The 12,959-nt window shown below is 41.3% G+C and overlaps 1 long non-coding RNA gene across 1 annotated transcript; it reads right to left on the bottom strand.

The window, feature by feature from the left end:
* Positions 1-1,833: 1,833 nt before the first annotated feature.
* LOC142947339 (uncharacterized) lies at positions 1,834-3,044 on the bottom strand. Its single transcript, XR_012953362.1, has 3 exons — positions 2,966-3,044; positions 2,096-2,147; positions 1,834-1,930 (listed from the first exon to the last, which is right to left on the bottom strand). It is a non-coding gene; the product is annotated as an uncharacterized LOC142947339 (long non-coding RNA).
* Between the last annotated feature and the right edge of the window lie 9,915 nt (positions 3,045-12,959).

The raw sequence follows: 12,959 nt of genomic DNA on the forward strand, positions 1-12,959 counted from the left end.
CTTCAGGTTAAGCTTTTCTCATCCTGTCCCTTCCTACACTACAGCCCAGTCACTGCCAATGCATTCGTAACTAAGAAAAACACTGTATTCTTCCATACCTGCAATAATGTCCTTTATTATTATTCGTTGATGGTGGCAAGGCTGCAACTAGACAGTAAAGACACTAATCAGTCCTTTCCACACAAAGCAGCCAGTGCAGCTACACACAGAAAGCCTCACTGAACTGTCAAAACGGGTGGGTCTGACCCCGAAATGCAAACTTTGCATTAAGACAGTGCAGAAGTGGAATATCAGCTCTGTCCAAGAGGTGCTCCAACCAACCGCTTGTCTTAGTCAGTGTTTGGCTCTATTTCTTGGAGCAGATTGGGGAATTTGCTCTTGTTATCCTCTCGTTTGCTGCCCAATAGGCTATAAAGAAACACTGACCCATCCATAATTGCAATAATAATTCAATTTTACCTATAAACTCATGAGTAGTCTGAAGAACAATACGAGGATGGCCTTGAGTGCTGCTCGATCGCCATCTGGAGAAGTTCTCAAAAGAGCTCTCTCCTGACAGATCCGCTTATGTCAGTTTATAGATTTTGGTAGGTTGAATGACAACAGGATGTGAACATAGTCTCCCATGTCATGACTAATCCATTTTACCTAAACTCCTGTTTATATTATATGGCTCGATAACAATATGTACATTACGCAACAGGCTTAGTGCTCAAAAGGAACCAACTTGTGTTAACTTTAGTCAATATACACTGTAAAAAAAAATAAGTGACATTTACTTGAAAAAAAGCTAGGTAACAATTTGCACTCAGAAATTCCGAGTAATTTTTACTCAGGAATTCTCAAGTTAAGTTTACTTACTAGTAAGAATTGTTTTTTTATCCAAAATTTTCAAGTAACTTTTACTTGCAAATGGCTCCCTTAGACATAAAATGTACTTAGCCTTTGATAGTAATCTTTACTCAGGCTACCTTTTCATCTAATTACAAAACCCCAGTAAAACTCAATTAGGTGTTTCATGTATATTTAACTAGCTTTTCTTTACTTTTTTAATTGAGAAATATTAAGTAATATTTACACAATATATCTTTTATCTACTACTACTCAACTGTTCAAATATGAATGTTGCATTTTTTTTAAACTGGGCCACTGTTAATTTAATAAAATTGTCTTAACATAAGGCTTCTACAAAACATCTTCTTTTAAACTACAGCAGTTTTACTTGTTAACTGGTGAAAGAGGTCACTGCTGACAGACACACTCAAATACCAACATATATAATCTGGTTGGCATTGCCAGACAAAACATTTCTAAATCAGTGCTGTCAATAAGAAATTTAAGAACACAAACGTTTAGTCATTTAACAAACACTTTTAATTTGAAACGATGGGTATTGCTTGACAACACTTAGATACACATAGATATAGCCCATGAGCAGAAGGCAAGCCTTTGCCACACTTTGACAGTCATCAAGAACCTCTTTTCCCTCGATGACGACGAACACGATTGTCAGGAGTGAAGCCTTTCTGTGTTGCATTTCCATGGATGACAAGGATCTTCATGACATGTTGAGCAAAGTCCTCTTCAATGACATCTTTGAAATTCAAATTTACTAATGTTCACTTTTACATCTTCGAGTCTGATGTGTTCTGAAAAAATGACGATAGTGGGGGAAACAAACAAAAATATTGAATGTGTTCAAATGCGTCATTATGTATCTATTCTCAGTGTATATGAGCCCAACATAATTTTATATAATATTAGATATCTAAACTTTACCAGGCTGGGTGATTCCAGCATGGGTCTTTGTTCCTGCAGCTCCGCCCTTTGTCCCAAGTATCTCCAGAAAGTTGGTAGTGCAATTGTCCAATTTCGACAAAAAGTTTCACTCCAGATGAACTGTGGTTATTCTTCTGAACTCCTCATTGATCTGAAACAAAAGACAATAAAAAACATGATCAAGATGAGGTACCTTGCTAAAACAATTAATGCAGTAGTCCTCCCAGTATAATGTACTATTGACAGCAACACAAACTACGACTTCAAATGTATATGTCAAGTTAATTAAACTATAACAGTACTAAGTTGATTTTACCTTGTGTCAACTGTTCATGTCAACTTGCTGAGAGTGAACGTCCTTTAATATTCTGTGAAATATATAAAGAAATTATGTTAAAACATGAACACACAACATTAAATCCGAATTTGGCTTAAATCTTCATATCGATAGCATGTTTTATCCCCACACAAAAAAACAGCACATAAAACAAGTCACCATAACGTTAATACTGAGATACACAGCAGGTCTGGTCATGTTGATATGCGACACTAACTCAACACAGTACTGGCACCTTGTTTCATGCCCAAAGCCTTAATCATCAAGGACACCACATTGGATAGAGACATAAGAGACCAGTTTAAAACTGATGACAGAAATATAAGTTACTGTAAAAATATGTCAGAATATAATAGTGACAAAATAATGTTAAGTGTATTAGACTCGCTCTAAAGTCACTAATTCCACCACATATGGGATATTTTTTAGCACATTTCCCTCATTCGACCTCGGCTGCACTTGAGGATGTCCGAGAGAAAGCGCGCTGTGTGCGTGACTCAGCACAGCAAAGCACCTGTGTGGCAGAAGTGGGCTTCACTTAACCGAAGTAATTCAGCCCCCCTCCCCCCCACGTCGACGGAGCGCAGCCGGTCGAGCACCGTGTCCCCAGGCCAACAACTTTTCAAGGGAGAACCCTGTAAAGTCGCGACCAAAACCACCAAAAACAGCCACAAAATGTAGCGCCGTGAGCCATGTCTGTAATGCTGCCCCAAGTTAGCTAGCATGATAGCCTAACTAGCTAGCACGCTAAACTGACCAGTTCGCTACTCTTCAGTGTTCACAACTCAAACACAGACTTGACCGAAGGCTCAACAGCAACGTAGAGCATTAATTAAACATATAACCTACCCCAATGGCTCCCGTCCATGAAGTTCCTCTCCTCAGGTGAAACGCTGCCGTCCTTGTTCAGGTTCTGCTGTTCCGTCGTCTCGTTGACGAAAGGAGCGCGAAATCTCCTCTGACGTCACCCCGAGTACGCGCTATAGGTTGCCAGGTTTTACTCGTATTACCCAAGTACATTTTACTTTGTTGTGTCAGGTAGTGCATTCAATACAGTAGTTTAGTAGATATTACTTGGTGTGAATGAGTACAATTTACTTATAAAAATGAGGATACATAATTACAAACAAATACCAAGTAACACATTAAGTAAAAGGTGATATTTTAAAGTAAAAGCACTGAAATGATAATTTCTTGTAAAATTTACAAAAATAATCGAGGTAATAATTACAAGGCCAAAAACTCATTTTTTTCAGTGTGTGAGAGAGCGGTTGACAGACAGAGAGACACAAGAGAGATGGGCACGTTGTTGCCCTCCATCATCAACCAACGGGATCCGGCATTCCCATGCTCAAGAGACAAAGGGGGGCGAAACGGGCGGAGGCGGGTAGGGGGAGTAAAACACCGAAGAGTGAGGTGAGGCAGAGCTCATTCAGTGGGATTGTTGAGCTGCGGAGCTCCTCGGATTTAACGAACAGAAAACCCCTCCGTTTGGTCTGAGAAGCGCTCCTGTCCTGGACCGCTGTGCGCTCTGCAGCTCGCTGTGGCTCATCCCCCTCTGAAGCGGATACGAAGACCCTGCAAGGGGACAAGACCAAAAACTTTTTTCACCGTGATTTCCAACAAAGGTAACATGCTGTTTTTTTTTCTTTTCAATAAGCGCGCGGTGGTGGAGGTGATGAGCAGATGCATGGCATGCCCCGATCCTTATTTGTAGCTTTAATTGTTGTTTATCATAACAAGTCACGGGTTATTGAATTGATTGATAATTTAAATAATTGCTTTAAACGAGAAACGATTCAAGTGTGTAGGTAAACCATTTAAAAATACAGTAAAACACCAGTTTGCAGACCCCCCTTTTTATAACCTTTTTGTTTTTTTCCCTCCTTGTGCAATATTCCATATGCTCATAGATTAAGCCATAGATGTGACAACCTGCAGTGAAAAGTCCCGGAGCGCTGAGCGTCTTGAACTCGCGCTGCACACGCTGCATTCACTCGCACCTTTCTTCTGGTCTCACAGATCACTGCCTCAAACGTGTATGCATGAAATAAAAAGTGGGCGTGATTTGCTGCAGATACATGATCTAAGTTAACCATTATTCCCCGCTGTTACATCCCAGGAAACAATCAAAATGCGCCTCTGTACGTTTGACAGCAGCCGTGGGCAACACTTTGATATCAGTGCTGTCGATAAAACCTCCTATGACAAGCCTTTCCCCTAAATCGCTGGCTCTCCCCCTCCCAGCCTTGCTCCAGCCAAACGGGAAACGTTTTCCTGTTCTTTCAGAAGAAAAAGGGAAGTTGCTTTGAACCGAATTATCCGGTCGCTTGACTTTACTGTAGAAGCATTTACTTCATAGACCACGGCAGACTTGGCTATGCTAAACACAACTGTGCCTCTGCATGTAGTGATTTTATGATAAATCAGTCAAAAAGTTATAGCCTCAGTTCAGAAAGTGTCTTTGCTGTAATGCATTTGTTAAGGTTTGCTCTCACAGATCACTACTAAGTAGTTAAATGTAGATCCACGTTTTTTCTTCTTCTAAACTTGCTTGAAAGAATACCGCCTGCATTGTGATTTGCAGTAGTTTAGCTATATCTTTCCCTCAGCATGTTGTTGCCTATCTTTCTTTAATATTAATTTATATTGATATATTTTTATATTTATATTCATTAGGCTACATCAAGGGTTTGATTTTTGTCCAGAGGGAGGAAACGCTCCTCGAAGGAAAAAAATAGAAACGCTTATCACCTTGCCATTGCCACCCACCTCTTGAGCCAATCGCTGCAGCCCAATTCCCTCTTTCATATTAAAACGCGAGCACTATATTTCGCACTCGCACGCGCGCACGTTTTTTTTTTTCAACAGCACGAGCAATGTCACCATGGAAACCAACGGTCTTTGCACCTTCAGTTGATCGTCTTCAGCATTACTCTTGGCTTGTCTCTTAAAAACGCGGGTGTGTTTGTGGATTGTGCATGTTGACCTGAGATAATTGTTTGTATTTTTGATTTTTAATGGGCATGGTATTTTCCGCTGGTGGTTCCTGGTGAGAGGAACTGTCTGTGGCCTACCTTGGGCATTGTGTGGCAGGCCTGCGATCTGAAGAGGCCTCGGCCTTCAGTGTAATTGCTGGGAGAATCAGTAAAGGAAAGTGTCCATGCAGCTAATGCCTTTCGTCCTTTTCCCAGAGGCTGCTCTCTAAACTACTGTACTGTGGCATTTGCTGCCTTACATGAATGAGCACAACATACATTTAAGGCTAGCTCACATGCTGTAAGGCAGGGTAAGCCATTTAGTACATAAATGCATGTCCTGAATCTGTGGGGGGTGGATTTCCTCCCCCCCCCCTTTTTTTAATAAGCATGCGTCATGTGAGAGGGTTACATGCTGTTCATGTATAGCCATAACAACCATCAATGTAAGTGTGCTTGAACCATTATGCAGATATTTAGCATTTGCTTACAGAGAAGAATATCGTTAGTGTAAGGGAATTTATTCAGAGAGTGCTCCATTATTATAGAAAACAAATGATTTCCTGGGTGTTTATGTCCGTATGCTGTTCTAGCAAACATATTCTGTTTAATATTCATTTTTTGTTTCGTGTTATCGTCTTTTGAATGGATTGCATTAATCAGAAGAATAATTACTATTCCTATTTCAGATATAATCAGTTTTAATGTCTCTTATTAAGGAAACACCTCTTAAATGGAGAAAAATCAAATCTATGTTATTTGTTATATTTAGCTGTGTTCGATATAGTAACAAATAATGTTACTGTTATTGCTAAAGTTTTTTTCAAAAGTTAATGATTGAAAGTCCACCATGCAGTCATGAATGTGTTAACCCCTCTGAGCATAAATGCATCCGAGTAATCATCCACGTATACCAGCACAATACAACACAGAGAGGTACTCCCACCCCAACACAAAAGCCTGCAGCGTTGATGAGTTCCCAAGTGAAACGAGTCAAAATCCAATTTTCAGAATCTGTCATGTTAGCCATCTGTGAAGACGCGGCTTTAATTAGGCTAGACAGCGCCCGGGATACTCAGGGCAGAGTAGATGTTTGCCCGGACATGTGTGTTTGTGTTAAATATAGTCTATACTGTGAGGTACATATACAGGTATAGGGGGAGGGTAGTTGTGGAGATATGCGAGCCAGGGTTAAATAACATGGAAAGGAAAGGAAAGTAGCAGCACAGCGATCAAAAAAATAAATATGCTAACTCTTCATTCGCTGTGCTTTACTGTGGAAATCAAATTGTACCAGTCAATCCTGACAGTTTTGTGGATGGATTAAAGTAGTTGGCTGTGCTTGAGAATTGATAAGAGGCGAATCCTTTGGATGGATTTGTTTAAGACTCATCGATCACTGGGAGCGGCCGACCAGATGGCAAATGAGCCCTCCCCAGTCAGCATTAAAAATTGCATTGACACTGCAGAGTAAGCTGAACGATGGATTACAACCTATATGTTCACATGCAGTGGGCAGAATGTGATGATATGGTCATGTTTTCATTAGCTATATTTTTATATGTGCCGCCTGACAACTTAGAAAGCGAGCAGGCAGCAGATAGTGCTGGCCTATTGTCCTTGCTGCCTTCCTATTTTGTACACTGCTCCATAATGTTCTTCAGTTCCGTTTAGCGCCTGGGAAAAACAATAAAACCCAAGAACAATGTGGAAACGCTTCGGTTTCTGCCAGATAAACTGAGATTTTACACTGCCAGAAGTGTTAAATAGAGTGGGAGAGTGGCTTTAATGTGTGGGAGTGACAAAAAGAGACGGGGAGGACAGACAGTAAAATATAGAACTTTTTCTGTGGTTGAGATAAATGGCCAAAGAATGGAGTGACCGAGCAGGGTACAATGTCGGGGGGGTGGGGGGGTTCTCCGCCTCAGCTCTGTTCATGAATGAAGACGTAAAAAGGGCCACACAAGCAGCCTGAAGATGGAGCATATGTTACCTGTCTGTGGCTGGCACGTTACAACTCTCCTCTTACTGCTGCTTCGAGAGGCTGCAGAAAGAGTGAGAAAGTTAGAGAGTGAGAAAGGGGAGGGAGGGAACAAGCTGGGAAAAGTATAGGAAAGGAAGTAAAAAGGAAGTAAAAAGGACAGTAGAACTGGGAAAAGAAAGAGGGAGGAGAGGAAACAGGTGAAATAGACACCACAGTTCAGACATCCTCAGAGATGTGTGGTTGTGGGTCTCCATTCACGGAGCTTCTCTTTGGTCTTGCTGGCAGTCTGTGGCATCTAGTGCTTGAGTAATCCTCCTGGGAACACACAGAAGCTGCCAAAGTACCATCCAGCTCCTCTTTTCACTCTGATGCTCGTCTATCTCTGTCTCTCTCATTTTCTCACATTCTCAATACTTCTCTTTCTCTTCCCTTAGCCGTTTCTTTCATTTAATTCCTTCCTAATTGCCTTAATATCATCCAATTCTATTTGTCTCTGCACTTGATTTTCCCCGTATTCCTTTGCCCGCTCATTGCTTTTCAGGTCTTGAATTGCGATTCATCTCCTCCTCATCACTTACTCCTGATGTGATGTGAATATTCCTAATATGTGGGATTCATGCTCTCTTTTTCTCTTTTAGTCTTGCCTATAGAATCTGTGTTTCGGTTCTCAGAGAGCACAACAGAGTGAGGCCTTTCCCATGGGTTGACCAAACAAAGAGCCTGGCTCCCTTCGCTTCTGTATGACTGCACAGGAACAGAAACGGAGGCATTCACTAGCGGGTCTGCTGCTGGGCGGCAAAACGATAGATCTCCGCTAGCCATGGTCAAGGCATTTCTTCAGTTTCGCTATGAGACAGTAGCGATCATTAAACTGACCATATAATCTGTGTTGATGCGTAAGGGATGAATCATAACCTCAAACAGTGGAGCCATGTGTGTTTGTCATGTGGCGAAAAAGTGGTGAATACAGATGGAGATTTAGTTTCATTTACTTTCATTACAACAACAAATGTTGTCAGGAACTTGCCTTGGTGAGCTCATAGTGCAGAATAGACATGAATATAAACAACAGAGACAATGAAAAGAAAAGAAACCTTAAATTGTTAGCGGTATACAATTCAGGAGCTAATATACTTACGTAAAAAATACACAATTACACGTTAAAATACACAAAATATATTGAATAAGAAAGTAAGTCAAGAAAACAATGAACCAAAACCCAAATATATATACACATATATATATATATATATATATATATATATATATATATATATGTATAGTTTTCTCTTGTAATTTATCATGGATGTGCGATTTTGAAATTAAGTTTTATTATAACAATTTGAACCTTATAGTACTGTCTATTATTATAAAAACACATTTTGAGATGCGAAGGCAGTGTAGCCAGTACAAAATATGAGATTTCTTTTGTTTGCTTTCATCTGGTGGACACAAGTCAAAAGTCATGGTCAGAGTAGCCCACACATGTCCTACTGGCATACGAAGTCCACAAGTTGAACACTTTTCCACTATAACTAAGACAAGAGGGTTTGGCCAATACATCCTTAAAAACACAGTCAAGACACAAACAAGTTCCTCTCACAACTTAATTAATAGGGCCTATTTCTTGATTTCTCTATTAAATGATTAAATCTGTAGTTTTTTATCCTTTTCTTCAAAAGGACTCCACATAATTAATATCACATTAAGACATTAACATTTACATACTGGGTGGGGGGGCCCAGAGGGTATTGAGTCAGTATTTACTGTGCTACAGTGAAGGCCTCCTCCCACCCAACCCTTCAGCACTGCCGCCGTCCTCCTCCTTCCCGGAAAAAAAAGCCACCCACATCCCATTGGCACCTGCTACATCGGAATTCAGGTCAGCAGGGGGAGTCACGAAATTGCTTTGAGGGTGATTGGTAAAGGGAAGAGGGGCCTAACAGTGGGGGGGGGTCTCGTTTTTTTTTTCTTGGCACCAAAGACCGTGCCATTGAGAACAATCAGCCCATTGTGCTGCAACAAAGGATTCACAATTAAGAGATTCGTTCAAAACAAACAGAGGACTTCATCTGAACAATTGTCACAAGATGCAGTCTGACAGATTCACACTGGTTATCAGATGGAGCTACCTTTGGTTTGTGCCATTGCTCTCTTCATGCCTCAACACATAATATCTCTAAAAGACAAAAAAGCAGTGAAATAGTTCATCTTTACTTGAATTATAGGAGAGATATATGATTGACAGTTTCAAATACTGGACCATGTGACCTTACAGAATCAAAAAAGCATTTAAAATATACTTAGAAATATATTCATATTCATAGTTTATATTTAACTTCTTTTGAGCTTTTAAAAAATATATGTTGTAGTTGCTCAAGCTGCTTTTCTCTTCATGTCCTTCCTTTCTAGAGTAAAGCTTTTATGACAGATTCATAATGAGGATAATGGGAGGATCAACGAATAAAGAGCAAAGGGATAAATAGAGAAAAAAAGGATTTGATGATGCTTAGAGTTTCCATATGGTGACAAAGATGTAGCTAGATATCATTTTCCAATTTGATGCTCCTGCTGTTAGTCGAGGTCTGATCTGACCAGGGACACAGAAAAAAAAAGTAAAACCAGTGCCATTGCCCAGTTCACCCACTACCCCTCCCCGTCTCACCCACCTTCCTCTTCCTTTGCCCCTTTTTACTATTCCACAAATCCTCAATTAAGTGCGTAATAGGCCTCTGAGGAAGGTTTGTGTGCTTCTTTGTTCAGCTTTGGGGGATAGGCCGGCATTAATGTTCCTCTTGAGTATGTAAATAGCCTGAGCTGTGGGAGCGCAGAGCAGAGTTGCCACTTGTCCGCTTAATCGTGGAGAGCTCCATCACTTTCCGACATTTTACGGAGCCAAGAACGGGACATGCATGAGAACTTCAGCACCAAATACAATGCCCACACTCGGACGAGTAAACTCAGCACCCATGTCCACCTCCCATTTCTTCCGGAGTAAACCCCTTCTGCTCTCTCTCCCCCAGGACCCTTTACCCTCACCCCTTCTACCCTCCCCTACCCCCAAAACGGCCCTCACCCCTCTTACTCCACAGAATCCCGACCAATCCTCCTTCTGTATGTGTGTTGCTCCCCACTGCTCAGCCTATCCCATCCCGCCGTGCCCAGATGATAGACCCTACAGTCTGGTTTTGTTTACCTCGCCCACTTGTCCTGCGGAACACAAAACAATCCCCTTCATTGCATGTTTGTCAGCCCCCTTTTCAGAACTAAAAGAGGAGAGAGAGGAGGGGTGTGTGGGGGGGTTACAAAAACAAAAACGAAGGAAACAATTAAATTACCCCTCCTCCCAATGAACCCTGTGCTAGCTGTTTCCCAGCTCTAAATTCTGTGAACTAACTTGGAGGCCTGTAAAGTGGCCCATTATTCTAGTAGGGGTGGCGTGTTCCAAGAGCGGCTTGCCTCAATGGCTGATGAACACAGAGAGGGTTTTGTTTGAGGGTTTTGGCTCACAACATGCACTGGTTAAGTAGGAGCTCTATCTATCTATCTATCTATCTATCTATCTATCTACCTACTTACCTACCTTGCTACCTACCTACCTACCTACCTACCTATCTATCTATTCATCTATCTATCAGCATAATAAAAGTTATCGGCAATGGTTTCTTTACAGTGATGTAAGCCAAGTTTGTGAATGAACTTTTCATCTGAAAAGAGAAAACATAAATATAAAAGTCGAATGTCAAGTTCAATTTATTTAGATGTATATAGTGTATACAATTCAGTTGTACATGCCCTCTTACTGCACACTGCACAGCATCCTTTTGTATCCAGATGGATGCTGACATCCCTGGGAATCCTGTCTCGTCTTTTAGTAGTAGAGGATTACAGCAAACCAGGATTTTTGGGAATTACCGTATGCCTTACATCTCGACTGAAGGGGGTTTACCATCTTCTGAGTGGGCTGAGATGAATGTGCTCTGGGGATTTGGCTGTGACTGGGATCAACCAGTGGAACTGTGTTGAAAATGCTTTTGCCTAGAGGTTCTGATAATGATTGACTGTGACTATAGGCAGGCTTTCATAATTAGTGGAAAAAAGCCTAAAAGCCGAAGCGAGTGCTGTCGCTCTCAATGGCATTCCAGTGCTGCATGTGACTGAAGAAATATTTACATAGTTTGACAAAGTATGCATGAATAGTGACATGGGAAGAACAACAGTGAAGCGAGGAGCAGCAGGGGTCCCCCTGTGGCTTTTCGCGTGAAACAACAGTTCAGTAACAGGCAACTGGCTTTTATGTTCACAGCATTTAAGGGATATGAGAAAATAACTCCTGGTTCATGCGCATATGTACATGTGGTTCTGAAAGAACAGTGTCAGTGAAGTGGTCCTGAAAGGAAAGCAGGCTTGCAGTGTTAGAGGCCTGAAATCATACTTAAGCTTACATCACAGGCTGAAGTTTTGCTTTTTTAGATCCCTTCCAGTATTTATCTTCAAAAAAATATTTTATACAACGTCAGGCATCACTGGATGTTTTGATTAAAATGATGTTTGCTGCACTAAAACACTTGAGTCACACCAGGTTTTTCATACTGCACAGGTTTTGTTTGTACCTAGAAAGAAGAGCACGGCTCCAGAAAACGTGTTGTCTGGCAGACAGGCATAGCAGATGAAGGCACTCTTTCAGTTGATACAGTGTGTTGTGATAGCAGTGACATGTTGTGTGCATGTGTGAAAGACAAGGAGAAGGCAAAACGGTAGGGAAAGGTAGGGAAAGACGGTGAAAGAGGGAGTGTAATGAGGGAGGAAATGCAAACTGTGGAATGACAGAGTCTGTCAGCTCTATCACACTTCGCTGCTTTCCTGATATGCTTCCCCATTGTATTCTGGTCATCCTTGATGTGATGTTTTTTGTGTTGCAATTAGAAAAAAACACAATGCATACAGGGACCTTATAGAAATGTGCATAGGATAACATTACCATAGGCCATGTCTACAGCACACACTCTTCAACTTCTGTTTAAGGTCATAAGCATGACTTGATCCAGCAAGTAGATACCATATGGCACATAATACAAAAGCACAAGAATAATTCAAACCAAGCAATTCTGTATAAAATTCGTTGTAGCATATGTGTAGGAATGCCTGTTTGTAGAGCAGCCAGTGCAGTTTATGTCTGCAAGATGTACAATATACAGTTATTATACTTTTCGTACTTTTGTCTAAGGTGAACTGTATACATGGTATAGAACACTTTTACCGTGATACTTAAAAAGTTATCTGCAAATATGAACCTGGTAGTTCTAAAAAGTAGCTTTATGTGTGTGTGTGTGTCAGTGTGTGTGTGTGTGTGTGTGTGTGGTCGTGCGGCTTAGCTGGTTGATGTAATGAGCTGTGTGTATGTGTGTGCAGGAATGCCCTTTCTGCCATCACTGCGGGGTGGTGTGAGGAGAGCGGGGCATGGCCACTGCTGCAGGCTGGGCTCAGTCCCTACAGACTGCAGTGTTTAATTAGTGAGAGAACATCCATCCTCCTTAGCCCTCTCATTGGCAAATCCTGAGAGAGACTGTAATCCACTCACCCCGCCTCGAATACCACGGGACTGGACTAACTGAGATGTGTGTGTGTGTGTGTGTGTGCGCACAAGCTTGCATTTAAATGTTTTGTACTGACACAAATGTGAGCAAGAGAGAAGGGCTAGACATTGAGGGTTAAGTGCATGTATCGCTCACGTATATCTAAATTTGAGAGGGTGGCAGGTGAGTCTAGTGATGTATGAAACGTGATTTGTGCACTAATCCCATTTCACAGGGCCAGCTGCCCGACACAGATGTCAGCTCTTCATGTATCCACAGATAACCTGATAACACAGAAGCCGTTT

Source organism: Anarhichas minor, unplaced genomic scaffold (assembly GCF_050575085.1).
Source record: "Anarhichas minor isolate MPS153535 unplaced genomic scaffold, ASM5057508v1 ptg000011l, whole genome shotgun sequence".
NCBI classification, from domain to species: Eukaryota; Metazoa; Chordata; class Actinopteri; order Perciformes; family Anarhichadidae; genus Anarhichas; species Anarhichas minor.